The sequence below is a fragment of the Marmota marmota genome, unplaced genomic scaffold (assembly GCF_001458135.2).
Source record: "Marmota marmota marmota unplaced genomic scaffold, marMar, whole genome shotgun sequence".
Classification (NCBI taxonomy): Eukaryota; Metazoa; Chordata; class Mammalia; order Rodentia; family Sciuridae; genus Marmota; species Marmota marmota.
This window is the reverse complement of record NW_026000101.1, coordinates 25,827,451-25,833,198: the sequence shown is the minus strand read 5'-3', so window position 1 is coordinate 25,833,198 and position 5,748 is coordinate 25,827,451. Positions and strand designations below refer to the sequence as shown.

General features: G+C 33.8%; 1 non-coding gene across 1 annotated transcript; it reads left to right on the top strand.

Moving 5' to 3' along the window:
* Positions 1 to 267: 267 nt before the first annotated feature.
* LOC125610725 lies at positions 268 to 375 on the top strand. Its single transcript, XR_007340725.1, has one exon. It is a non-coding gene; the product is annotated as a U6 spliceosomal RNA (small nuclear RNA).
* Positions 376 to 5,748: the final 5,373 nt, after the last annotated feature.

Genomic DNA, 5,748 nt, shown 5'->3' with positions numbered 1-5,748 from the left:
AAAAGCCAATGACTACAAACTATCAATCATTGTCTAAAGTTCTCAGAAGCTGGATATATGTCTTTATGTCTCACTCTTTTTTCTAATTATTTCATTCTCTTTTTAAAAGATAAAATAAAATGCGGATGACACAAATTCTTCATAAAAATCCTAAATTTGAATGGCAAGAAAGGTGCAGTTATCTAGGTATAGGCAATCTGTTGTTGTGTTCCTTGCTTTTTGATATGTTAACAGTTTATTAATGAACTCATTAAGAAGCTCTGTTTAGTTCACACTTAAGCAGTACATATACTAAAATTGTGAACAATAGAGAGAAGATTAATATGGTCCCTGTGCAAGGAAGACATGTGAATTCTTGAAGCTATTTCTATTTTTCAGAGCTATATTAACAAAAACGGCATGGTATTGGCACTGAAAATAGACAGGAAGACAAATGGTACAGAATAGAAGACACAGAGACATACCCACATGAGTACAGTAATCTCATACTAGACAGAGATACCATAGAAATGACAGCTTCTTCAACAAACGATGCTAGGAAAATTGGGAATCAATATGTAGTAGATTGAAATTGAACCCCTATATCTCACCCTGCACAACACTCAACTGAAAGTGGATCAAGTACCCAGGCATTGGACCAGAAATCATGCACCTACTAGAACAAAATGTAGGTACAAATCTCCATCATGTTGGCTTAGGAACTGATTTCCTCAGTAAGAGTCCCAAATACAGGAAGTAAAATCAAGAATCAATAAATAGGATGGTATCAAACTAAAAAGCTTCTTCACAGCAAAGGAAACAATCAAGAACATGAAAAGAGAGCCAACAGAATAGGAGAAAACCTTTGCCACCTGCACCTTAGGCCCAACATTAATCTCCAGGATATATAAAGAACTCAAAAAAACTTAACACCAAAAACTCAAATAACCCAGCCAATAAATGGGCTAAGCATCTGAACAGACACTTCATAGAAGAAGAAATACAATTAATCAACAAATATATGAAGAATGTTCAATATCTCTGACAATTAGAAAAATGCAAATTAAAACTACACTAACATGGTAACACATGCCTGTAGTTCCACTAGCTTAGGAGGCTGAGGAAGGAGGACCAAGAGTTCAAAGACAGCCTCAGCAAGTTAGTATGACCTTAAGCAACCCAGTGAGACTCTGTTTCTAAAGAAAATACAAAAAAGGGCTGGGGATGTGGCTCAGTTTTTAAGTGCCCCTGGATTCAACCCCTGGTGCCAAAAAACAACAACAGTAAACAAATAAGCAATAACAACAAAAAGAAAACTGCACTGAAATTTCATCTCACTCCAGTCAGAATGGCAATTATGAATAATACAATAACAATAAATGTTGGTGAGGATGTGGGAAAAATGCACACTCATACATTGCTGGTGGGACTGAAAATTGGTAGAATCACTATGGAAAGCAGTATGGAGATTTCTCAGAAAACTAGGCATGGAACCACCATTTGACCCAGTTATCCCACTCCTCACCATATACCTAAAGGACTTAAAATCAGCATACCAAAGTAATGTGGCCACATAAATGTTTACAGCAGCTCAGTTCACAATAGCTAAGCTGTGGGACCAACCTAAGTGCCCTTCAACAAATGAGTAGATAAAGACAATGTGGAATATATAAACAATGGACTATTACTCAGCCCTAAATGGAAATGAAATTATGGCATTTGCCAGTTAATGGATGGAACTGGAGACTGTCATGCTTAGTAAAATAAGTCAATTCCCAAAAACCAGTGGCCAAATGTTCTCTCTGAAATGCAGATACTGACTCACAATGGGTGGGGGTTGGTGGCAATAGAGCTTGACCAGATTGGACAGGGGGGAGTGGAGGAAAGGGTGGAAGAATTGTAATGGAAAAGTCAGTAGAATGAATCAGACATAACTTCCCTGTTCACATATGACTACATGACCAGTGTAACTCCACATTGTGTATGACCACAAAAACCGGAAGTTATACTCCATGTATGTATGTATGTCAAAATACATTCTATTTTCATGTATAACTAAAAAGAACAAATTAACATTTTCTTAAAAAGTAAGCCTTGTTTAATGCTTCTGATAAATCTAATTTTGTATTGCACCCCTTGGCTTTATTTGTTTATTTTTACATTTCACTTGGAAACTTTTCTTCAGATCTTTACATAGAATGTTGGATTAATAGGTAGCACCAGTGGAGGCAGCATTATCACACAAATTCGCAATGTAATAATCCCTAAACCTCTTAGGAACTATTCAGTTCAGCAGTCTGAAGAATCTGTTAATATTAGTTTGAATTTCCCATTGGCCTGTTTGCAATCCATAGTCTTCCAATATAGCATGGTTCCTGTTGGTGACAAAATTCTGTTTAAATATTCAACTTGATAACATGAAACTATGAAACTGCTGAAATTTCTATTTTTATATATGTATTAGCCCTCTCAGAGAATGCATGTAAACATTATATTTCAATATTTTTTTCATTCTTTGTTGTATGATTATCTTACAAAAGAGAGAATAAAGTTCCCATCATTGAGTCAATCATTTAACCATGTTTTGGTTGTTGTTGTTGTTGTTGTTATTCCATAAAGCACCATTTTGTAAATGAAAGGATACATCTTTTTGTTGTTTAACATACATAAGAAATGTAATCTTGCAACCTGTGTTGTTCCATGGAAACTTTTTAGCTGCAATAAAAAAGAATTAATAATTCCCAGTCTTATTATACTAAATCCTTAGTCTATTAAAAGTAATCTACAGGTACAGGGAAAACTCTTCCTATAAATAAAATAATGAGATGATACTAAAAAATTTACAATAGTGGAATAAGACAGCATTCTCCTTCTCTCAGAAATTATCAAAAGCTACAATGCAAAATAAAAGTACGAATATATTGAGGTAAAATTTGAAGAATGGTATATGTAGAATGAGTGCTAAATGCACTGAAGTTCAGATGGAAATACTGGAAGATGAGTGAATCTGATTTCAGGCAAATTCAGCATAGCTGAATTCTGAAAATAAGGCAAGGCATTCTGCAGGGGAAACTAAATGCTTCTTGTCTGAAAATGTAAAGAAGTTTATTTAGTTTGATAGTAAGAGATTCTGAGATACCTATGATATCATCATGTACAAATATGTAAAGTTTTCCAAACTATTTGTCATTTATAGCCCTCCAAATGAAAATTAGCGCATCAGTTAACAGAGTAAAAAGGTTAAATTTTTAAAAAAATATTTATTCTTTAGTTGTACACAATACCTTTATTTTTATGTTGTGCTAAGGATCGAATCCAGGGCCTTGCATGTGCTAGGCAAGTTCTCTACCACTGAACCACAGCCCCAACCCCCACAAAAGGTAAAATTTTATCTCAAAGAAAATCTTACAAAAGTATCTTACAAATTACTTGACTTTATATATGTCATGAAATAGGCACCATGTTTTCTAAACTCCAGAGAACATGATTAATAATGAGATAGACAAGGGAGAGCAAATTTTAAAGATAAAGATATCCATGCTTATGAAGCAAAATAATTAAGGTATCCATGGAGAGAAGAGAAAAAAAAATCAAACTGGTCTCAGTTCTAGAAATAAAATGCTGATTAAATACTAAAACATTAGAATTTTTTCTGAATTTTTGTTACTTTGATTACTAATGAGCATGAATATACTTCATTTGTTTTCTTTTGGTTTGCCTATTTTTTATTTCTTACAAATTTATGAATATATTTATGACTATTTCATCTCAGTTATGAACTGACTTTTCACTTCCATAGTGTTGACAGAACTATGGAAGCAATCAATCATTTAGATTGATTGCAGTTTTCCCCTTTAAATTTGGTACTATCTGTGCATTTTTAAGAAGCCTTTTCTACTCTGAAATCACAAAAACCTTGACCTTTTCATCCATATTTTAAGCTTTTTTTTTTGAATAATCATATATGTTCACAGGAAGTTGCAAAGATAGTAGAGCAGTCCCTAGTACCCAGTTTTCCCAATTGATTATGTGATTATATAATAGAAGTGCAACTGGAAAATGACATTGGTCAGTGTGTGTGAATATTCTGTCATTACCTCGTGAGTATGGATTTACTGAATCACACTACAATTAAGATATTCTCTTATCAAAAGATCTCCCTCATGCTTCAAACACTGTCCTACTGGCTTCCCTGACATCCTTAACTCTAAGCAAACATCAACTCATTCTCCATCTGTATTATCTTGTCAAACTTAGAATACAATATGTGAGCTTTATTACTTATTTCTTTTACCCAGTCTAAATCCATCCAAGTTGTGACATTTATCAATAATTTCTTCCTTTATTGCTAAGAAGAGTACCATTCTATACATGTAGATATCTATTTAATCATCGCCAATTCGAGGGCATTCTGACTCTTCTCATACCATTAACAAATTAAACAGCTATGAAAACCGATGTATTGGTTTATATGTGGGAACAAGTCTCCATTTCTCTTGAGTCAATTCCAAAGAGTAAGATTGTGGGATACTGTGGTAAGGGAATGTTTTAAGATGAAAAAATGTTGTCTTTTTTTTCATTTCCACCGGTAATGTCCCAAAGATTCAGTTTTTCTACATCTTTGCCAGATATTGTATTATGAGTATTTTTTAGCTTTTCTGATAGAGTTATCACACCATAGTCTTAATTTTTATTTCATAATGGCTAGGGACCAGATAGATATCTTTTCATGTGCTTATTTGTCATTTTTATACCCACTTCAGTAAAATATCTTTTTATGTCTCTTGAGTTTTGGGAGCTTTTTATATCCTGTATATACAAATCCTTTTTCAGATATGTGGTTTGAAAAATATTTTTTTTTCTTGGTCTTTCTTTATCTTTTTACCTTTTAATAGTCTTTAACAGAGAAAAGATTTTAATTTTGGTGAAGCTTAATAAATTAAAAAAAGAAAAGATTTATGGCCCATACTTTTGGTTCAGTCTCTAAGAACTCTTCACTAAGCTCTATATCCCTAAGCTCTTTCCTATTTGTTATTATTTTTTGCTTTAATATATAAATTTATGATCCATATAGAGTTACTTTTTATAGAAGATATGGAATTTATGTTGAGGTTTTTAGTTTTGGCTCGTGGTTATACAATTGCTCTAGTGACATTTTTGAACAGGTTTTTTTTTCTTCTTCCATTGATTGCTTCTGCATGATGTCAAGAATCAGTTGACTGTACTTATATGAGGCTGTTTCTGGGCTCTTTATCTAGTTCCATGGATCTATGTGTCTATTTCTCTGCCAGTAGCACATGGTCTTGATGACTATATCTATACAAAACTTTAATGTCAGTTATAGTAACTCTTCCCATGGTTTCTCTCTCTCTCTCTCTCTCTCTCCCCCCCCCCTCTCATAATGGTGATTGAATCCAGACATGCTTAATCACTAAGCCACATCTTCCCCAACTCTTTCTTTATATTTTTTTTTTTATTTAGAGATAAGGTCTTGCTGAGTTGCTTAGGGCCTTGCTAAGTTGAGGCTGGCTTTAAACTCACATCCCTCCTCTCAGCCTCGTGAGCTGCTGGGATTACAGGTCTTTGCCACTATGCCCAGCCTGTATTTCTTCTCTTGAGAAGTGTCTGTTCAGTTCTTTTGCCCATTTAACCCATTTACTAATTGGGTTATTTGTCTTTTGGTATTAAAGTTTTTGATTTCTTCATACATTCTGGATATTAATGCCATATCTGAGGAACAGGTGGCAAAAGCCTTCTCCAATTCTATAG